General features: G+C 33.4%; 1 protein-coding gene across 12 annotated transcripts in view; it reads right to left on the bottom strand.

The window, feature by feature from the left end:
• Nucleotides 1–25,065, bottom strand: part of heph (polypyrimidine tract-binding protein 1 heph) — a 728,190-nt gene that overhangs the window by 210,089 nt on the left and 493,036 nt on the right. The window lies entirely within an intron of this gene.

The raw sequence follows: 25,065 nt of genomic DNA, 5'->3' as shown, positions 1-25,065 counted from the left end.
AAAAAGAAACTGGGCCAGAAATATTTAATAACTGTCCACAACATGCAAGTAACAACAATCACAAGAACTTTTTTAAAGCGAAAAATCCAATATCTAATCTAACGCAGGTATATACGAAAAATGACCCAGGACAAAAATAATTGGAAAACCCTCCTCTTGAAAACGCTTAACGAGTCTCAAAAGATATCAATGTTTCTCTTGGTCCCTTTGTGTAATTTGTTATACAGTCCATACATATGGAGGATTACAATAACTTATATTGGGGGAGAAATGATACACTTTGAACACATCTGTATTACGTAGTCGTGGGTTATCGTGTAGGTATATTAACATTATTAATAAGCGACATATTAGGGTGGTACGTAGAAGTAAAATATTTTTCAAGTTAGGTCGACTTTTAAAAAATGACTCCGTGGTGTAGTGGTTAAGACGCTTGACTCTTAAACAGAAGGTTCCGGGTTCGATTCCCGGTGAGAACACAAAAACTTAATGTGATTTTTCTCAAGTCTGGATGCTCTGTGCTGTAATTCACCACTGTAATTGGGCCTCCTGGCCTGTTGTGGTGCAAAAAAATTGATTGAGAAAATCATAAGAAGAAAAATATAATCTCACTAAAAAAATGTAACCTTGTGTTAATACTCTTTAAATGTGTTGTGCTGTTCATATAAATCGCATTGAGTCTGTTTACTATAAATTGTTTAAGAAAAATTACTTATAATTATTAATCACTAGGTATAACTAAAATACTAATATGGAACTTTTTCTCAATCTATCGAGTTAATACAGATTTAATCTGCATTTTTAAAATACTTAATAGTTTATTGATGTGCGGATTATTCTGTAATAGGTTCCTCCAAATATTCCCTCAGTAGACTCAGAAACCGTGAAATTCTATTCCTCGGTCATCATAAGACTAATTATGATTTCCAGGGACCCCAACCCAGAATAATCAGATTGGTAAGCGAAAATTAGGATACATATGAGCTTCGAGGTAAATTAAATAACTTTTGTAAGCGATTGAAAAGGATATACAAAATCCCAACACTAGAAGATCACAACACTACCGCATACTAAGTGCTAAAACAAAAACAGGCCAATCCCGACTTACAAACTTACTTAGTTTATAATATTAAAACGACGACTACACTGAAATTGAAAAAAAAAAAACTAAAAAATCTGATAAAAACCAACAAATTTACTTAATAATGTACAATTATAAACCCTGAGGTTGCTTTCAAAAAATGCAATATTCAGTTAATTAATTGTTTCGAAAATGAAAAAAGATCCCTTTTCTGTCTTTTTTTATTGTTTCGTTTCTAGTTTTGCGTTACAGTAAATATGTCATATTCCGCTATACAGTCGAACCTGGGTAAAAGAGATCTGGACAGAAGAGAAAACTTATTTTTAAGTGGGCTGGCTGGCTTAAGGTCCCGTCATTTTGCCCCCGAAAACCTCTGTAAAAGAGAGCTGAAATATATACTTGTATATACACATATATTCTATCTGAAATCTGAACTGACCTCTATATAAGAGAGATCCGAAACCGTGACCTCTATATAAGAGTGTTTGGTTTGCAGGTGTAGCTGCAGCGTCACTGCTTGTGTACGTGCTGACAAGTTCTGACAGGTTTGTTGTGTACATGCAACCGAATTCGGAAGTGATCGATAGATCGTTGCCCTTGAGCGTGAGTGGTGAATCGTAACGAACTTTTGTAGCCTCTTTACCTAATACATACATTTGTAATGCACTTTCGTTTTTTTTGTACCTCCTGTACATATGCATATAGTATTGCATAGATAATAGGGATATGAAGTCTGATTATGTTTGTAGACCCCTTTTAAAAGAAAACGAGGATATAAGAGACATATTTATAAAGGAAAAAGGTCCCAGTCCCTTGGGCTCTCTCATATCCAGGTTCGACTGTATTATGTTTGAAATTGACTAGGTCGGAAAATTTATTTTTTAAAATCTTTAACAACATTTTAGTTACTAAACGACATGTGCATAAAGACTTCCTAAATTGACAATACAATATTTTATGCATATATTTTATTTTCTTCTTATTATTTAGATAAATCACATGTTATTATAGAAAGAATTTGAAAAAATACTATTATTTCCAAGAATTTTATAGGGAATGTTTTTTTTAATATACAGGTTACAAACGTTTTAAATCGAAAAAATTCCGCACAATATTCGTATTTTCTTTATTATATCATGTTTTTTTAAATAGAAAAATAAGGCTGTTATACGGTTGGCTCGGATATATCCTGCGGATGCCTCCCGTGAGCCTTCTACGTTTGCCTACTTCGGGACCTAGAAAATATCGTAACAGTAATAAGTCATAAGGAATTATCACGTGAGTTAATATCGTACATGATAAAAATAGTCATGGTAAAAGAAAAAATAAGGAGAAAACAAAAATTTGTCATCTTGTTCTCTTCATTTGGAAAAGAAGCGTACTGAACTTATGTTAACACCCAATACAAGACGTAGCACCTACGTCAGATCGTCCAAGAGTGATGCGAGATACTTATTTTATAACGAAATAAATAACAATTTATTTTATTTTATTTTACTTTTTGTACATAATGTTGTTTGTACATTGGCAAGATTATTGCCAAATGACATTTTTTTCCAAACAACCAATAAAATAATAGTTTTATTTTTTTAATTCAAGTTACAAAACAAATTCAATAGAAAATAAAGATTAGAAAGCCACAGATATATAAAAATAGAAATAAACGTATTTGTTTATAAATTACCTTAAATTAAAACTATTACTCAATAGGAAAAAGGCAAAAAGAGGAACGAGGAAAGGAGGAGAGATTAAGGAAGAGAGAGGAGATGTTTCAGACGTGATTCAAACAGAGATAATGTAGTAACACCTTTGATGGTGGATGGGAGATGATTCTACAGTCGAGCCGCATGGACACCATATGAGTTAGAGAAGAAGGAGGAATTGTGGATGGGTATTAAGAGAGTGTCTTGAGAATTAGAACGAAGAAGTAAACCATGAACTGATAAGCGTTGAAATTTTTCACGCAGGTATCTAGGAGCGTTAGAACTATAAAGTACATTGAACAGAAGTGAGAAGGACAATCTACATAGATACAATATTTGTATGATTCAGTCTTTAGATATATTGCAAATAATTAAAATTGAAGACAATTCACCGTAAGGTCTGCAACGGTTCAGCAGAAAAAATCCTAACCATGAGAATATTATTAGAATCCTGCGTGAAGTTAATCTTAAATTTGGAAAAATGAAATTCACCGTGACCCGTGGCAGATTTACGTTTACAAATAATTGTAAACAGTGTTAATTCCCACTGAGTTTTGGTTTTAATTCACCGGTGTTCACACTGAGTCCACGGAGGCTCAATTATTCATTGAACAATAAAAAATCTGGATTTTGAAATGCACGTGAATTACTGTATGAGAGAGTTGCAATGGAAATGCTTCCGGAGGCATTTCGCGCAGGAAAGAAGCATCGAACCGAATAACGCTCATTTTAAGTTCGGCCATTTCGAGTGAACGCGTCCGTGGACTGAAATGGCCGCCAGTGGAACCCATAAAGCGTGTTCTGTAGAACGAAAGTGGGTGTAAATACTGCGGGACATTTACGGGACTGCGGGGTTGAGCTCAGGGATGGCGCACTACGAACGTAGCTAATTGTGTTCTGGTAGAGAAACAAATACTGATCGGAGAACATCCACGATACAGCATATTTTATTTTATTTTTATCAAATAAACTACGTATCTTTTTAATTGTTTATATTTATACTCATTGTTGCGCACACAGTGCTATGTTGGTATAATACAATGATCAATTACGTACACAACACAATATATAATTCATTACAACATTTGAGTTTGTCCAAATTTTTATAGACAAAAGACTGGATTTTACCCCCTCGGGAGTCACTAAGATTAACAAATTACAACAGGGATGGAGAATACCTTAAATAAGGGAATATGGAAGTCTAGGCAATTACAGGGCTTATGGGCTTATGAGAGATTGAAAGTTTATGCGTTGATAAAAATGAAGCCGCTTAAGTTCGGAGCGAAAGGGACATGGTCATATTTTTTGAGATTGAAAATAAAGCGGATGCTTTGATTCTGCAAACGCTCCAGACAATTTATGAGTTCTTTATTGGCGTCGAGATAGCAAATATCGGCAAAGCACAGAGAAGACAAGAGAATAGATTAGAGAAGATTTTTTTTTTATTGTGGTTAGAAGAAATTGTATAGTCTTTTCAGTGAATAGGGGGTGCGATGAAACTTCTTCCCAACCTCAGTAATCTGTTCTTGCCACGTCAAGTGTTGGTCCAAAATAATTCCAAGATTTTAAAGTGTTTTTGTGAAAGGAATCCCATTTTGGTCGATTCGTAAGGCAAGGAAGGTTGAGAAATTTAGAAAGGAGATTTGTCTATGGCTACCAATTATAATCAACTGGTATTTTTTTAGATTGATCAGTAAGTCGTATAGTACGTATTTATTGATATAATGCACACTTTAAAACAAAAGCAAAAATATTTTGATGAATGCATGTAATCCGTTCAATAAATAAAAAAATAAAACTATCTTCATCATTTCTATATCCGCACCCAATGATGAATATAGCAGTAGATTGGTTATCAAATTGCAACGTATCTGGATCATTTTTGCAACACATAAGGTAAGGGATTCACTCTTACGCTTTAAGTGCCAGTCTAGGAACAACGAGATATTGCGGAGAAAAGCCACATTTAAAATCAATATTTCAAATCCACTCTGCCAGAATTCAAACTTGGAACATCAAGCATGGTAAACGAATTCGCCAATTATGTAGTGATACTTGGTAAAAAAAAAGTTAATGTAAATAAAGGTAAAATCCTTGATATCTCTTTTAGGATTTTTACCTGAGATTAGCCATCGAGTCAAGAATAGTCGTCCAGGGTTCTGTTTTTTATTTCACACACAGAATTGTATTCCTTATTTGTACGGACACGTAAAAATAATTTAAACAGTAAAAACCACAAACTTAAAAAAACACACGTATTTAACTTGATTTAAATCAGTGGACGTTTTTATTTAAATATTTTTTATATTTTTTTTATTGTTGACAGAAATTGTTAGTTTATGATTGATGAGTCCCAAAAACGAGAAAGTGTTAATAAGAAAAACATTACGAATAATATAATTTTGGTGAAATTCATTTGAAATTATTAAGTTCTTGATTTTCATAAAAAATATTACGTAAATCTTTAATTTATTATTACAAAATATATATAAACAAAAAACATACCAAGATCAAAACACAAAATAAAATCAAATAACTGTGGGGGCCTGCGAGGCCTATAAGAGAAAAGGTAAACATTACAAGAGAAACATTCATCAAAGTTGTTAGCGGTGCTGGGTCAGCGGTCAGAAGACAGGCAAAGAGAAACAACCGGAGTAAACGTGGATGTTTGATGTTCATACGACCAAGTCTTGGAGCAGCCCTTACGGACCTTGTCCAAATAGAGCATCACACTACAAAGGCGTGACGCAATATTAAGACTTGTAGTTTCTGGGGAAGTTGAACAAACGGAGAGATAAGTGCTTCACCCCCGGAAGCAACAGGTGATGGGGTTTTAAAAACATCACCAGAAACTTCTGGGTTCAACGTTACACATCCTGTTAACATTCCGCGGCCGTTCCATGGGGTCGGAGATGGAGAGACACTCGCATCTAAATTGTTGGAAACTTTTTGCTCAAAGTGAAAGAATTCGGATTACGGGTAGTTAAATTAATGAAATGGCCGTGTTTAACGCCAAAAGGCCCTAAAAAGCTAGCTTCGAAAAGAAGTAAGATGATTTTATAGCGAGTGCTTAAGCGCTTACGATGTTTCGCGATCAAAGGACCATTTTTATTGTATGCTTAAAGCTTTGCTAGAGTACGTGATTTAATATAAGAAATTCGTAATACGTTTGTATCTACTTCAGTAAGGTAGCGATTGGACACGTAATTTATTAAATTTCAATTCCATGTATGCATATCAAAAAATGTATTACCTGATTTGGATGTCATGTTAAATGTTTTTTATAAAATTTCGATTAAAACATTTTGTATGATACGCTTAATTACGTTTCGTTTGGACTCCATATAAGAAGAAAAAAGCAAAAACTTTTCCTTTCAAGGTTTCCTTTCTTTTTTATTAAAAAAAAAACAAAGTAAGTAATTTCTGTTCGTACCATGTACCCGGTTCATTGCAATAAAGCAAAAGTAACAAATTATCGGAAATCGCGTTTGATTTTAACAAACAAAAATAAAAAAAATATTTGTACAACAATGTTTAAGTATGTCCAAATGCTTGCAGACTGGCTGGATTTCCTCCCTAGGAAGTTATTCATTTTTAAATTTATTGCAACAGAGAGGGAAAACATTATTGAGAAGGAAATATGGAAGTCTAAGCATTTACAGGGCTTAAGATCTATCATTGGCTAGTTTAAGTAGCCACTTTACACACTGTGTAACATTCACAATTCTCCCCATGTTTAAAGCATCCACATTTCCTCAACTCTTCCATCTGTTGACTTTTGTGAAGTTAAGGAGCTGAAACCTTTATCACGTAAAAATTGTAAAAATTAGAAAATTGTTTTCAGGGGTTGCCTAGTAGGTGATTTGGTTCAGCCGGATGAATCTCAACCACGTGATAAAGGTTTCAGCTCCTTTACTTCACAAAAGTCAACAGGTAGAAGAGTTGAGGGAATGTGGATGCTTTAAACATGGGCAGAATGGTAAATGTTACACAGTGTGTAAAGTGGCCATATAAACCAGCCAACAACAGGTCATAAGCCCTGTAAATGCCTAGACTTCCATATTCTTGTCAATAATGTTTTCCCTCTCTGTTGCAATAAATTCAAATATATTTGTAAGTTAAAGGCGTCATTCAAATATCTGATAGATGTCGACTGACAAGAAAATATTGGTACTGTGATTGCAAAAGGTTATATCTGTCACAGACACTATTTTACAGAAGAGTAAAATGTAAGTTTAAAAATCGGTTGGGCAGGGTGTTATAAAAAATAATAACATGTATCTTATATCTTTATTCTTATATGATTAAATTATTACAGCTTTATCTTTTTGCCACATCAAAAGAAGTACTATTTGGGTAATTTTTTGGAACAAACTTAAAAATGACAAAAAAGCAGCCAAAACCATTTGCCATCACAGTACCGATATAATGTATCTAGATCATTAATCTGATTTTTTATTACCCTCCCGCATACAGGTGATGACAAAGTTGTAAGGTTTATCAACCACCGATGAAAATCGTACATCTTAAAAATTTTAAATTAAAATAATGATTGCATCGAAATATCTTCAGAGAAAACGCTTTTAATTTTAGCGGACAAAGTTTTTAGCAACACGCGCAGGAAAACTCTCAACAGCGAGCCACAAGTTTCGAGTGAATCGGCATTTTACCTGAAAAGTCTCACAACTCACTCATTAGCGCTGTCGGTTGGGACTTGAGATAGCTTAATTTGCGAGTTTACACCGTTTACTCTATCGCCACCGGCAGGGCTCCAGCACAAGTGCCCATCGCAACTTTATCTCAAGATCTTAACCACCCCCCCGCTAAATATTACAGTTGTTAGAATTCAAATAATTTATATGTGTAGCAAGATTAATTATATCGCTGCATAAAACATATTAAGTTGAATAAAATACTGTTTCGTAATTACCGATAAATACTCGATTTCGATAGATATATTTTATCAATAGCACGATCCTGTTTCGTCTTTGGCGATTTCATGAAGGGTCGAGTACAAGCTGTGTTGGTTTATGCACAAGGCAAGAAACGCAGTAATTTTATTTTTATTTTTATATCTCTTTAAATACATCTATAATATTTTCCTTTTAACCTTTACTTTTCTTATTTTATTAACATATTTTAGATCATAAGTTTAATTTTTGTTTTGTAGATATAAATTAATTATGTTGTTTTATTTTTTAACTTGTTTAGGTTGCATTTATGAGCACCCACTACTTTCACATTTTTTTTCTAAAGTTTCAAATATATTCAAGTATATGTTTATTCTTTAATTTAACTGTATTTTTGTTTTATCTATTTTCAAATTTTTAATAATATTTTGAACCATTTTATTTGTTTTGTTGGGTTTTTTTCTTTTATTCTTGTTAATACGATTTTTTATTTTTTCAAAGCATCAAAATAAATATATGTTCATTATTTTATATGCATAGAATATTATATCCGTACTCTTTTATTTGAACCTTAATAAAAACCAATGTCTGAACACCCGATGACAAACTATTATTTAATATTATAAAATAAATAAAACAACTTTGTTTTGAACCACTAATTTTTTTTCCAGCAACCAGTTTCAAAGCTAAACAAGCTTGTTACTCAAGGTACTTTTAATCTAGGGTCTTTATTGAAATTATGATTATATTCAGATGGTTTGCGAATTCAGAAGAAAATATTTTTGTTTAGGCACCTTAAGTGTTCTCTTACTCACGTATTAAAGTTTATTTTGGTGTTTCCAATGTAGATTGAATCGCAATCATGAATATTTAGACACATTTATTATAAAAACGTTAGTGCTTCAAAAATTAAATGTATTTTATTTAATAGTTAATCGGGACAAACATGTTGTAATACTTTTTGTTTTTATTCTTATAATGTATTAACATTTATAAAATATTTGTATTTTATTAAATAAAGACTTTAATAATAAAAAATTACGCATAACACTGCTCCTCAATACCTGAAATAACTCTGCGTTCCGGACAGGCTGGAAGATAGCGGCCTCCGTCGTGTAGCAATCAAGACGCTTGACTCACGTACGGAAGGTTCCGGGTTCGATTCCCGGTGAGAACGCAAAAAAATAAAATGTGATTTTTCTCAAGCCTGGGTGCTCTGTGATGTAATTCACCACTGTAATAAGGCCTCCTGGCCTGTTGTGGTGCAAAAAAAATGTAATGTAATAGGCGCCTCAGTCATCGCTCGGCCCCCGTTTTTACTGTAGGGATGGTGATACAACCTCATTCACGCACTCAGAGTTCCAAATTTGGCAACATGGCTTGAGCAGTAGCCGGATCTTAGGCGTGAAATGCTCTCTCCCCAGATGTGTGATATTGTACAGTCAGAGCAGTGAAAAAAAATCGCAAATAAAAATCACAAACAAATCTATCAAAAATAAAATAATAAAATAATAATAAAATAATATGAATAAAATTGTAAATTTTAAAATATTTTTCAAACTATGAATACTAAATAAAGAGTAACTTACAAATAAAACAACAAATCACAGTTTCAAAAAAATATTTAGTTCAAATTATTCAACGAATAAGTTTTAATATTATAAATATTTAAAGCATTAACTTTCTGGTCAAACATTTTAATTAATGTTACTAAATATTTGTATCTAGCCACTTACCGACTTTCCTATGTCTACCGGTTTCGAGACGTACCCGTCTCTTCGACAGGACACCAATTAAACTAACATGCAAACCAACATGCAAAACCCACTATACACCTTCACCATAGTTTTTGCACAAAAATATAAAACCAAAACGATATGCATTTTAATAAGCACATATAAGTAGAACATATGAGGTTTCTTCACAATAGTAATTTCACTGAATTTGAAAATCACCTAATAAATTTAAATCATGAGTTTAATAAAAATACCGGAGATAAAATTTTACATACAAATAATAAAGGGTTAAAAGTAAATAATATGGAAATATTTCACATAAGGAAAGCTTTAAAAAATAATGTTCCTTTGATCAATAATCAAACAAACTTACAATATAGTCCTTTATACGATGTTTCACTGTAATGGTCACCCTATTAAACCTATTAAGCTTACCCCCTGCTTCCATCCCTTCTACTTTTTTCATTATTTTCAAACAAAATAATATTTTCATAATTAAATCAGTGCATGTTTGTCCTAATCAGTAAATGTGCTTATTAAAATGCATGTCGTGTTGGTTTTATATTTTTGTGCAACAACTATGATGAAGGTGTATAGTGGGTTTCGCATGTTGGTTTGCATGTTTGTTTAATGGGTGTCCTAACGAAGAGACGGGTACGTCTCGAAACCAGTAGACATGGAAAAGTCGGTGAGTGGTTATATACAAATATAAATTAACATTGATTAGAATAAGTTTTGTTTTTAAGAGTGGCACATCTCTTTGTTTTTGGTACGCGAGTTATATTAATGAAACATTATATTTTGGTATTTATTTCGGCCAAACAAAAGCGAAGAAAATCTTAAACTTCCACCGAACTCACCTGCCCCTAACTGGGCGGAAATCCACCCATCGCACTAATTGCTCCACCGTGTAATTATATCAAGTCTTTAGGGAATAAATTCCTAGAGGTGTAATGGTTGTTTGTTCGCAATAATGAATTCCTTAGATGCTGATCATTTTGCCGGTACCGTTGTTATAACTTGCTACCCTCAATTGTCCCGGATGTAAACGGATCGCCTTATGTACTATCTTACTTACGGACCGAGTCGGTTCCTGGGTGGTAGCGGGGAGCCGAGTTAAAAGGATGATCCGAAGTTTTACATCCGGCGATGCATGGATAAAAATTACTTTGGGTACCTTGTGAACATCGATACATTTAAAAGAGATAATTTGTCCGTACACGGTTTTTCAAGGCCAGACCGCGAAACTTCAGATGAAAATTCCTCATGGTAAGCTTTAAAAAAGGTCCAAATAAAATAATTCCAAAAAAAATAAAATATATATAATTTCAAAATGAAGTGAATCCTTAATTTCTCGGACAAGCAGTCCCTTCACAAACCCCTACCGCTCTCCTACCGAGCTGATTCCCTTGTCCTCGTCTGGTGCGTATCGCTTCGTTGGTCAAATATGTTTTTATCCCATTTTTTTTTGTCGGGGAGGGTGTGAGGATTTGCGGAAGAGGTGCTGTTCCAAGAAATAAAAAAATAATCCATTTCGAGGTCATGAAAAAAAACTTTTTTTAAATGAATTTTTGGAAAAATTTTATTAGGATAATTTTTAAAGCTTAAACAATAAAGGGGCGCTGGTGAAAAACATTTATTTATTCGTCAGCTTGGGCCAATGAATGAATATTAATTTTCACAGGATTAAAATTAAAAGTCAAACGATTTTCTCAGATAAAATTCCCTGACCTGGCCGTAGCGTAAATCCAGGTAGGTATCTCAAAAGTGGACTTTGATACGGTAGCTAAAGTCGAGATATCTGTAATTTCTCGATCGAAAAAAAAGATCATGAATACATGACGATCGGTGAAGACCGCAGCGAAATCAGTCCCCTGGTGCATATGGCATCCTCTTTACCATCTCGCGCGGGCCGGATTGGAAATTTTGCGCTTTCAACCCGGCCCGACGATTTTTCCAAGTAGGATGACAAACGCCCCGAAGGCTCGATTCCACTGCAAAAACTACCAGCCATCAAGGATTTGATTCATTTACCGGATTTCATACCAAAATCATTGTAGATTATGAAAAAAAATATATACAGAATACGTAAATTGACCAGACCGCCTCCCGGCGTGCTCAAATCGCGCGGAAGATAGAAAAAGGTGACTTAGTTGTCCAATTGAAAAGCAGTTGGAAAATTCTGAAATTAATTACACGTACTGCAGAGAATAATTCTAAATTAAAAAAAATAAAACTAATCGGAGCGGAGTGCATGAGACATTGAAAATTAAAATCAAGAAAACCTAAAAAAATTGTCAAAATTAAAATTATAACTAGATTCTAATAATTAAATTAAATAATGACTAAAAATAAACAAAAAATTGTTTCCGATACAAGAAAAATTTAAAATTTGATATTAAATTCACAAATTGTAAAGTATTCATCTTAATTTGTATACCGTATAGTCGTCGCCAGATACGAATGCCTACGCTGGCAATAATTTTACACTGCGTTCACTATGTGAGCGTAGGGATTCTCATTTAGCGACGACTTTAAATCCGAAGGCGGCAGATAAAACTTGGCGCTTTTTTGGGTTTTTGAATGCTCTTAATGGTCAATATCTATAGTGCGTAAAAAATCATTAAGTTCCATAATCCAGGGAGAAAATGCGGAAATACGTTTGTATGGAAAAAAGTGAGACCGTGTTTCCTATTAACTTCAATTTTAAGTCAATATAAGAAAATCAGCTAAAGACTGTCCATTAAAAGTAAATTATCAGGCTATGGAAATTATTTTAATTGTTCTATTTAATAAATATTATTAAACTGAATGTGTTTTATATTTAATGAAATAATTATAAAAATTTGAGAAGTGCCGCATACTTGGCTTACGCCACCCTTCTTTTTTGTTCGGTGCTGTTGAAGTACCGTCGAGCCAACTACAGGATACTTAGATCAAATCCTTTTGTCTCTTTTATTATTCACTAGTACCACATGAAAGTGTTCTTTAATGTCCCCCAGTTCACGACAAAGAAAACGAAATTAGTGCAGAAAAATAAATATCTCAAACATTATAAAATAATTGACGGTACTCGATTATTATACGCGATTTTCCTAAGCTTGGATGTTCAGTAAGAACCTTTTGGAGTGTTGTGATGCAAAATAAATAAAAAACGGAAATCAAAACATGATGTAAATACTAAAAAATCTTTTCACTGTAGTCATCGTACTCTTATCCGCACTTGATAGTGCATAGGACGCGGATTTAAGGAAATTTAAATAATTCAACTCAAAAGTGTAGATTATTTATCATCGTCGTAAAGTGTCGACGTTTATCATATTAGAACAGTAAAGTTGTCAACAATATTGTCACCCCAATGAAAAAAATTTGAAGCTATTGAATCGGAGCTTAATTTCTGAACGATATCATCAGCCTCGAACAAGTAAAAAACTTAATGGTCTTTCAAATAAAATCTCGATGCTTCGATAAAAACAATCTGCTTAATTTCCCGAAGTTGTAGACGCTCTTAAAAGATTTACGTTTCTTGTAATACTGAGAAGGAATTCCTCCCCAAGGAGAGAAGTTGAGCGCTCGCCGATCAACTGTTTTATCAAGTCGTAATGTGTTTTTGTTACCCGTTTCATATCATTTTATGGTCTCCTTCACACTCCGCGAAAATCTTTTTTTGTATGCAAATGGATAAGTGTAATTTGCGCGACCCCAGATAAAAAAACGACCACGAGGTACCGAAGATTTCAGATTAAATTTGTTTAGAAAATGTTTCAAACGAGGGAGAGATTTTAAATTTACGTTTCTACCTCGATTAATATTTGATGTGTTTTTTAAAGTTCAGTACATTAAGAGTCTTCGATATTACTTTTAACTAATATTTTCGGCTGATTGAAATCTTACAATCCGTTATTTTCACCGCCGATGCCGTATTTGACACTGACGATTGTTTTGACATATTGTTATTTGATAACTTCTTTTATTTTCTGTTTAATTTATTGACAATATGTGATTATTTCGTAATTACTCGTATTAATTAAAATTCATATATTTTTAGATCGCGTTTTGGTAAGCATATATTATTCACAAAGTGTTCGGTATACTAACAAAAAACAGATGTATCTACAGGCGGTGTCAACGTTCAAGGCGCTCGGATGGAATGCGGATAATACGTGTTTGTAATCAATTTAGTATATTTTTAATTTCCCTTTCATTGAGGGGAAATTAAAAATATACAAATTCTTCAAAATGAGATGACGAAGATTTTAGTCAAAAGAAATGTTTATTCTAATGTAGAGAGAATGCTCAAAGAAATTGGCTTACCTACAAGTTAAAAAACTAAAGTCTCAAAACTTATTGTACAAGATATTTAAGCTGTACAGTCAGTTACCTGAAGAAATAAAAGACACGGAAAGCATCGAAATATTTCAAATTAATTAAAAAAAATATGCTTTAGAGAAATTTTGATAAAAAAATTTAAGGATATTCAAAGTTCATATTAGTTCTTAAGATGTTATGAATATACCTAATAAAGCATAAATAAATAAAAGCAAAGAAAACAAAATATAATCGCGAATAAACATCATAACGAGCTAGATAACGGATGTGAAAAAAAGACAAAAAAGGGAAAATAAATCAGAAATTCACATTTCGAATTTCCTATTTTGAATGGAATTCATACACAAAATAAATGTTGACCAAACTGGCCTGACTTGCTTACTTTTGACGCGAGTTATTAAATAAATGAACAAACAATATTCCATCATTCGTGCAAATAAAAGCTACCCCGAACTCTGTATCAGTGGCACGGCGCGGGAGGGGAGGGACGCGGTAATGGGGGCATATTCGCACGGCAGTGAGTCGGCAGAAATATTGAGAGTAATGGAAAAATGTCCGGGGGAAAAAATAAATAAACCACGGGAAAAAAAATTCGACCAGGGCATAACGATTTATTTACAGATAAAAGAAACAGCAGTTCAACATACGCTTTGATGGCACCCTCCATTCGGCATCGCCTTTTATAAGAGTTATTTAAATTTAATGAAGGACATATTTGTGACCGTAAGGCATTTACTTGAATTAAATCGCGCTTTTTCATGTAGTATCTTACCGAAACAACATTTTAGAGATATTCTCAACTGCGAGCGAGTGAATTTATTTATCTTATTATATATTGAGGAATGCATTAAGTCATCAAACAAGTTGCGGGATAATCGCATTTAACGCTTTTTTATTTTTTGCCACTTGAACCAGCTAATGACAGGTTATAAGACCTATGGATGCCTAGACTTTTATGTACCTTTCATATCTGTTATCTGTTATCTGTAATATGTTTAAAATTTATTTGTTGTTTTTTTTTGTATTTTTTAATTTCTTACACAGTATATAATAAAATGAAAAATAAGATGTACGTGTGTGATTATTGTTTGTAAATGTACGTATATATATTTTTTAAAGTGGTTCCGTAATAAAATTAAAAAGAACTTTAAAAATCAATCAACAGAAAATAACAATTTAATTATGAACACGTGTTGGCCATCAATCAGCAATTTATAATCAAACTTTTAGACTCTCCGCGACCAATTCCACTAAGGAAATCAGTCAATAAACACATGAGATTGAAGCTCTCGCAACGATTCTATGGTTCTGGTAATAAAACAAATTAAATTTAAAGGTCAAATCGCCCTGAAGTGTCGCTGCACTTCAGCAGCGCTGCGCTCCTTATTGTATGAAATCAGTCAATAAACACATGAGATTGAAGCTCTCGCAACGATTCTATGGTTCTGGTAATAAAACAAATTAAATTTAAAGGTCAAATCGCCCTGAAGTGTCGCTGCACTTCAGCAGCGCTGCGCTCCTTATTGTATGTATGGAGTGCCGCGCAGTGCAGTGCAGCTGTAGTGTTGTTTGTTGCATCCAAAACAATGTTATTTTTTTTTTATTGACGCGACGCGCCCCGCAACGCCGCTCAGTGCTTCTCTAGTGCAGTTTGACCTTAATAGTTTACATGCAGCCTAAACTCGAGACAAGATCTAAACTTTTTTGGTGTAAGTCTTTCTAGATTTAAGCAATCACCAAGATAGACCAGATCTTGTCTCAATTAAGTAATTATTACGGAATGTTTGTCCTAGTTTTAATTGTCTTAAGTTGTATTTTATTTTAATTGAACCTGTGTGTATTATAAGGAAATGTGTTTGCTATTGTTGAATGGACTGAATAATTCCGTAAATAAGTAAGTAGAAAAATAATTTCCATCAATCAAATGTAAAACGAAAAAGACACATTATCATCAGTCGGAGGGTTGAATTTTAATCGATATTTGGTCGTAATTTAAAACATGCCTTTTTAAGTTTTGTATTAATGTAATACACCTTACAAATAACTTCCGGCAATGTTTATGCAGGAATGTACAGCTGTTTGCCTTAAACTCAGGCGCAGTGTGAAAAACGATCGCCGTCTTCCGTAGAAATTCGACGTGCAATGGAAGATAAAAATGCACAAACTGAGTAAATAAAAGGAAATACAACGAGAGCACTTAAGGAAGTATCCAGGATTCAAATGATCGGTAGTGATATAATATTCGTACGTATGCGTATACTCGTATATTGCAAATAAAGGGGTTTATTCGCATTTAGTTATTTGATCACGCACGGTGCGGTATGGAAGGCGAAAGTTTTCTCTTTATATTTCTGACATGTCTGGTTTCCGATAACATAACAATCCAAACCTAGCTGAAGTACCTACCTGTTGCAGTTAATTCTTTTTATACGTGGATTGACTCTGTTTGCGGCAAATAAAAGTTTTCGTACCTGTTATTAGGCTCGCTATACGTACATACCGTCCATGCGCTCAGTAGCTGCAAGATTTTTTGTAATCTAACTTCTATTTTTATAATTTATTTTTTTTAAATATCACTTAAACTCTAAAATTCATTGTCAAATAAATAAAAAAATAGGGGATAGATGTTTTACTGTCCATGCGCTCTGTAGCTGCAAGACGTGTTGTAATCAAGCTCTGTTATATCATAATTGTAGACGAAGAACTAGAATCCAAACCGTCCATGCGCTCTGTAGCTGCAAAGACGTGCTGGGATATTTATTTACTGTACAGCGCCCTTGAGGAGATTTACACAAAAATGGCAATGTATGAATTATCTAAATATATATAATGGAACATTGGATACCCAAGTAACATAATGAATTAAAACTATTACCTATGAGCTACCGGCTTTAATGTTCAATATAATGTTAAAATATTTAAGTCTTCTCAAATGTTTGTAGACAAAAGACTGGATTTTACCCCCTTGGGATTCATCAAGATAAAAAAATTACAAGAGGAATGAAGAATACCTTAAAGAAGGGAATATGGAAGTCTAGGCATTTACTGGGCATATGACCTGTCATTGACTGGTTTAAGTGGGCACTTTACACACTGTGTAACATTCACCATTTTATATATGTTTGAACATCCATATTTTTTCAACATATGTAAGAATTGAAGACATATTATGTTGTTTAAATTATTTTTATCTAACATATACTCTGGATTGACACTTGATAAAGTTAACACTGCACCTACGGCTATAATATTTAATCAATCACAAAGCAAATAAGAACTAAATAAATGTACACACATATTTTAATAATATTGCTTCATGACTACATATGATTTATAAGTTCACTATCGTTGTTATACAATTCATTTGTCTTAATTTATAATATATATATATATATAGTTGGATAATTTATACAGCGCCATTTTTGTGAAAATCACCTCAAGGGCGCTGTACAATTAATAAATATCCCAGTACGTCTTGCAGCTACAGAGCGTATGGACGTTTGGGATTCTAGTTCTTCGTTTTCAATTAAGATCAATAAAAAAATATAACAGATAGGAGCTAGATTACAGGACGTCTTGCAGCTACAGAGCACATAGACAGTTAGAAATTTAGCCCCCATTTACATTTTTTAAAAATTGACAAATAAATTTAGTGTATTAATGATACTAAAAAATAAATAAAAATAATATGAATAATAAAAAGGAGTAAGATTACAACACGTCTTGCAGCTACTAAGCGCATAGACGATTGGAATTCTAGACCCCATTTATAAAATTTAGGTATTTTTAAGTTGGTATATGAAAGCTAGATAACCAGTCATCGTGCAGCTACAAAGCGCATGGACGAGTGGAATTCCGGCAAAGTTAGAATGATATCAATAAATTTATAAAAAATAGAGCATAGTAGTAAGTTTGTCAAGTGTTCATGCCTAGAACTAAGCAATAAAAAACTAAATAAATAAAGCACTGTATCAACTCCATGGTTAACAAAGGGAGATAGATGTCCGAAGAGATATATAATTATGTTATTAAAGTAAAAGTTTTTGATTGAAAGATTTCAGAAATAACAGTCAAACGTACTTATTTAACATTTTCATCGAAATAAAAGACAGCAAAAGAAAAAAAATAGCACAGATTTATCTATACCGCTTTCTTTGAATTTTTATTTAAGATTGGTAATACATAAATTGTTCATATAAAACAAGTTTTCAGGAATTTTTATAATGACATTCTTTGATATTATAAAAGTTTTCCTTTTTGACATCTCCCTGACAAAATATTATTCTCCATAAGTAATTTTGTTTAACCTATAATCGGATTCCAGAAACTCGAAAATAAATTATTTGCACCCTCCAAATATTTTACCTTCGAGAGGGAAAAAGTTGTCGTTTAGTGAGTACATTGCCATAGTAACATCCAATGGTATTTTATTGTATTACCTGCATTTTGTATTGGTAGAGAATTTGTTAATTAGGATTCCTGAATGAAAAAGAAGTTCTTCCATTTTTTCAGAATATATTACATATTGATCTATTCTACGCAAATATTTTTATATTGCACGCTTTCTTCGATCGATCAATACCAGCTTTCACGTTCAATTGGAGTATCCATAAGTTATAATAAAACGTTAAGTTTGCCCACACTTAAAGATAATCGCGAATTGAATATTTCGCAATATGTATGGTAATTCAAATAAAGGGGGAAAGTCGAGTTATAATTCGACATAATACTGATAACTCTATTGATCCAAAACATTTCTAACTTGTTAAGTTGGTTGATTGTCAGGCTTTTCGTGCATTATTTATTATTATCTTATTAATTAACAATTGCATGACATATTATTTTGTACACTTGCCAAACACAGGAGACTGACTCTCTTTGAAGTTCAACCTGAATTGTTATTTTTTTTTCTTCAGTTTTAATGTTAAATAAAGGTTAGATATTTTAAAAATAAGCCAAAGCTTATTCCAGAGGTACTACTTTATATAAAAACGAAGGCATTTTTGTTTATTTTAAAGAAGTAATTCCTCTGTACGTGTGATGTCACCGAACTCCTCCTAAACTTAACCGATTTACGTGCGGTTTTCAGAGAAATATAGATCTTTGCGCTTTTCGTGTTCGTAGATATTAAAATCTTCGATCTAATATGTAAAAAACAAGGAGCATAAATGTTTTAATCATCGATCTACCAGTGTGGCATTTGAGGGGAATACATTAACAAAAAATGGAAAGATATTTTTTTTTTGTGTATAATAAGTTTGTTTTTAAATATTTACAAACAGCATTAGTTTTTTGTGGATCTCAATCAGATTCTTTCCTTAAATTCTTTTTAATTTCTACCCATTTGTTTCTTTTTATTGGATTTTCGGTAACACTAAATTAATATTAAATTCAAGACAATTTTAAAAATCATATTCCTACACAAGTATACCCTTCTGTTGGTGAGTTGACCAGAGTTTGCAAAAAAAATGCCATATTTGAAAAAATATTTATATTATGTTTTGGAATTCAACCATAAACAAGTACCTACTTAAATTTAATATTTGATTATTATCACTTATTAGTTTTGGAATTTAATCACAAAAAAGTACCTAGGTACTTATTTATTAATAAAAAGTATTTTTCCAAGGCAAGCTAAAGTTCAAACAGAACAACGTCTGTCGTGCCAACAAGTTATATATATCATCGCTATTGGTACGATTATAAATTTAAAATGAGTAATATCAAAATCTTTACTTAAAAACACACAACATATATCACAAAGCATTGTTTTTCGCGTTACTTTAAAGTAAATGTATAGGACGTAATGAATATCTTTATTAAAGCATGACATTACGAGAGTGCCACTCCACAGTGGAGGCGGTTATCGCCATACCAATTTGAATTTTGTCCGGAGCCGCTCAGAATTAGGATATGGAGTTACGACGGAATCACTCTTTTTGGATTTCAAGCTCGAAGACAAGCTTTCAAAATTAAACGTAATATTCAATTAGGTAATGACCTTACTTTAAAACTGTAGTATCTCGTATATACTTTTATATATGTTTGACGTGACTTTAAATTGAGTTTGATATAATATTAACTCCCCTGCTTTGAAACACAAAGTATCGTAGTTAACGCGTATGTATGTAAGCTTGTATAAATCGCAAATTAATTTCCGCGCTGAAAGCAAAACCATATTATTTCGAGAGTAATGTCGAAACAAATTTACAAGCCTCCAGGTAATAATGAATTATTAACACGCAATTTGCCCGAGTACGCACACCGCGCGTGAGACGCAAGTAGGCTCACTCGCAAGTACGAGGCTCTCACAAGCTGAGGCCTATATCCGCACCCCCGCACGAGGCGAGGGAGGGGGCGAGATTACATCCTTCCTCCGCTTCTCGGGGAAGTCATGAATCCCTCGAACGTGCGATCAGAATGCTCCCTTAATAACTTCGGGATCGCGGAACTTCCTTCGCAGAAAACCGCTAAGTTGTTGCGGTGTGTGGATATTGTAAAATACGCAACGGTCGTAAACACTGCTTGAAATTAAAACGTTTGATCTTCCACTACATTACACACTTCATACTTCAGTAATAAGTATAACAAAGTATCGAATGTAGGAATGCATTATTGGCATATCTCCTCGCGTCTTTCATCCTAATTCATTGTAAATAGATTAATATGTGTGTAAACGAAGCGAGCGAGAGATATTACCACCTACAAGTGTTTGACATTCCTAATATAGACATCACCAATTACATCATTATAAATACATCACATTAAATACAGGTAGTCGCAAACTTACGACTGTTCGACTTTGCGGCCACAATCCGCGGTCTGTTGACTGTGCTGAGATTGCCGATAATGGTTTGAGCATTTTTTAAGCCCTTACGACTGTCTACAAGAAAAATGTAAATTTTTTTAACCCGCAGAAAGGGGATTGAAAACAAAAGCAAAGCGAAAAGCAATAAATAAAAGTGCTAATAAACAAGTACACGGCAAAAACTGCTCAGTACATTTTTTCGATTTTCGAGATATTTATACCATATTTTCTCCTAAATGTCTTCAAAAGAATGAAAAATTGTAGGCCATTAATAAATGTGGCTCGTTGTCTTTTAAACTCTACGAAAAAATATGGGGTCAAGGCTACCAAAAAAATAGCCAATAATGCGACTATAGTTGCATATTGTTCGTTTTAGTCTGTTCAAAGACGGAGTTTTTCTTTTCTTTTAAAGTAGATGTTTTCGATCGATTGTTACATATAAAATGCCAATGTTCCACAAACGAGGTTTTTATTCTTTTTTTTTTTATAATTTTATAATTTATTATTTGTTGATAAGCCAATTTGCGACCAAAACGACTTACAACCTATTTATCGGAACCTGTTCCAAAATTTAAATGACTCGAAAAAAAATATACACCAAGCGACATGTAGCAACAGAACATGTAGCTTAACAGAACAGCTGTTACAGGTTTATTTTTCAATTAACAAGGTTTCCTGTATTTATTTTAAAATTTCAATTATGCAGAAATCACGTCAAAATACTGCGTTTCTGTGAGATTTTTTTGTTAAAAGTTAAAAAAAAAAACTTGAATTGGTTCTTCTGTAAAAATTGTCACGCGTTGTTAGGTAACTTTTTCCTTTCCAGCGTCGATTATATTTCTAAAATATTTTATATGCCGCCATAATATGACTTGAAAACATGTCTTAGTAAAAATAACAATACGTTTTTTTTGCGGAGGTGGTAAGAAGATTGACTCTACCACGGGACCAGTATACGTACTTATTTATTTATCTGGTAATAATTTTGATGAACTCCATGTTAAAATTAAAAAATTGAATCAAACTCTGATTCAAGTCTATTAATTTTATTTATTTTTTAAAAATCGGACAGTTGTTTCGCCTTAAAAAGTAATTTTTAAACGAATGTCTGCGCTAGTTCCCGACAAGCACAAACACATCACTAGACGAAAGTTATTAAAGCAGATTAATAGCGAGATTTTTAATAAACTCATTTCGGAGAGATTATGAGAATTGTAATTATGTAAGTTTTAATTATAAACAGCTGAGAATTTCGTTTCGTAAGCGCTTATCAGTACTTCTAATCCTTTTAAATTTTATTATAAAAACCGACGTAGAAGTATGGTAATTTTTTAATAAAATTTCCGAGAACGAGAACCATTAAAAATAAGAAAAATATCTGTGAATTCTTAACTACCCGTTAAATAAAAATACGGATTTTTAAAACTCCCTATCATAAACTCCCTAGATGCTAAAATCAGGAGCATATTTACATACCTATGTATAAAAAAACATACATACGTGTAAACCTAGAACCTCACCTCGCGCTTTCTTGTGGATGAAATAGTTCGTTAAAATCTCACTCACATTAATAAAGCTTTCTATCTTTTTTAAGTTACTAAATCAACGGTTAAATTAAAGCAACATGGATTTCTTTAAATAAGCAAAATGTTAAATGTTACACGGTGCGTAAAGTGGCCACATAAATCAGCCAACTTCTCTCTTCGTCTTCTTTATTTCTTTTGACGGTAGTATGGAAATGATTTTAGTAAGTCTATTTGGTACCTTTTTTTTTATATACGCATTGAAATTAAAAAATACACCGTTTATTTTATTGGTTGCAAGTGGTTGGTTTCGTAACATTATTTTTTTAATGTATTTATAACATTGTAATAATAGAAGAAATAGATGAGCTATTTATAAAATAAATAAACAAACCAAACGAACCATCACGTCGTTTCCCAGTAGGGATAGACAGAGAGGATAGAACGCCACATCGCTCTGTCTTTGCATACAGACCTCGCTTCCTCTACATTCATATATGTTCTCATGCACGCACGCCCATTTTTTTTACTATGACATGTCCACCTTCAAGATGGACTCGAAAGTGCCATGTCTTTCTCGGTTTTCCTCGTTTTCTGCATCCATCGACATTCGCATCGTAGATCCTTTTAGCCGTTCCCTCGCTATCCGTTCGCTCTACACGTCCAAACCAACGCAGTACCCCTTTCTTGATTCTGTCGATAATGCTTAGCCTTACATAGTTCACGGATTTTGTCTTTTTTTTTTGTGCAACTCTCATACATCGTTTTACCACACATTCACTTGAGAGATCGCATTTCAACGGCATTCAACCCATTTTCATCATTATTATTCTAATTTCATACTTCGCTCCCATACGGCACTAGAACTCCATTGAGTTATTACTATGGATTATAAACTATTGAGCACATATTGAATTTAGACGTTGTATGTAGGAATGCAAAAATATTTTTTATAGAAGCTAGTTATGTATGCAGACTAAAAAATGATTGTTTTTAAGAGATGTTCATAAAAAATAACATTGATTATTTTTGATTAAAATATAAATAAGCATGTGAACACATTATTGCGTTTTGTTATATTTTTTTTTGGAAAGTATAACAACACTCTTTTACAATAATCAATGACTCATAATTAAACAGACACATGGCATTTTAATTGGTGGATAATTTTGCCTTCAATTCTTAAACTTTTTGACGGACTTTCATCATGATCAGACGTGATGTTATATAAAACACGTCTGATTGCACCGCGTATCGATGGCAAACGGAAGAATTTGCTGTATTTTAGATGTAGCTAGTATAGAAATGACGTGTCTATATATCACAGGTAAGAATATTGTCTTCTAAGCGGCAGATAGCAATTCTCCGAAAAATCTTAGGCAAGAAAAATCTGGTAATGCAAAGAATAAATGGGGTCAGGGTTGTAAAGTACATTTTAGGGGAAGATTTCGTTCTAAGTGCCTTAATTCCTAAGCAGTGATATACGCAGGTGTCTCTGCTCGGCGTAATGAACGCTATTTGTCTGGGGGCGGTGGTGCTCGGGATGTCTCCGAAACCTTACTTCGCCTTTCCTTTTTCTCCGGGCTACTCGGCGCCGAATGGATGAGATTTAAATTTGACGCACGCGGCAAATTGCGCCATCGGATAAAGTGAATTAAACCGTTACGGGTAAAGTAACGTTTACTGGGACGAAAAATAAACAACGACACACTTTGTACTGATAGGTACATAGATACTCATTATTCGTATCCGCATATATATCGCCGGACTAAGTCGTTCAGTTACTTTTGTTCGGGGGAGAGTAAAAACAATTTTTACATCAATGGCCAATTTTCGCGAGTTTACTTTCGATATATCCATTTTTTAAATACATCACTGTTGAATCAGCGGCCCCCGTGTGCGAAGTGGTTAAGGCACTTGACTCACGTTTATTTCGGGTTCGATTCCCGGTGAGAAAACAAGAATTAAATGTGACTTTTCTCAAGCCTGGATGTTCTGTGCATAGGGTTCACCCTTGTACATGGGGAGAAAATAATTATTCAGCCTCGATGATACCTTCAATCTAAGACCGAAAAACTGAACCATTTTGTGTCCATACGTTTACCACTACTGCGTGGGTACCAAAATACTAAACAAGATAATTCAAAACGGTATATTTTTTTTAGCTCCATATAGCTAATATGTGTTAAAAAAATAAAGTTTTTTTATTGAATTAAAATAGCATACTTACAAATTTTGAAGAAATTTACAGGTTAAGCCTTGATTTTACATTTTAAAATTATTCAAGATATTAACTTTTGGTAAAATATTAGGCGTTTAAAACTCAAGTGTAAAAATGGAATATCGAGTCTAAAAATATGTTGACCGCGGAATTTTTGCAAAGTGAAAAAAAACGGGTAAGCATTAATTAAGTTTATCATTTTAACACTTCATATAATATGCAAACACGGGAAAACGTTGTTCGTCCATCCCCGTAAATACATTAATGCGACCCTCGCACGTGATAAGGTACGTGCGGGAGCGCGGCCGGGGAGGGAGGCGGACGCGGGAGGATCCTTCAGACCGTTAGCATATCGGGTCCGTGGATTATTTTATGACGAACGAGTCTTTTGGGCATAATCGGGAATTACAAAGGTAATGCCGGTAAACACGAGATCGATACCTTGCGGCCGCGCCAGGCGGGAAGGGAGATAAATGGAATGCAACCCTTCTAACTACTTTGATTCAAGTTTCACAGGGTAACTATCAACATCGCGCAACAATTTACGCTGATGTTGATCATAAATACTTCGGTTGCTTGGGTCTAAAAGGGCCGATGTCAGATTTTATTCGCCATCATTTTGTTGAGGATCGTTGCCAATTAAAAAACTTCCGCATTTTACTAAATGTAAAAAGAAAACTAACCAATACTGGTATACAACAACCATTGAGTGAACTGCAGAAACAGGGAGATGACGCATACAGAGTTGCCCAAA

Source organism: Micrasema longulum, unplaced genomic scaffold (genome assembly GCF_059751315.1).
Source record: "Micrasema longulum isolate JH-2025_06_02 unplaced genomic scaffold, ASM5975131v1 h1tg000657l, whole genome shotgun sequence".
Classification (NCBI taxonomy): domain Eukaryota; kingdom Metazoa; phylum Arthropoda; class Insecta; order Trichoptera; family Brachycentridae; genus Micrasema; species Micrasema longulum.
This window is presented reverse-complemented; position numbering and strand designations above follow the sequence as displayed.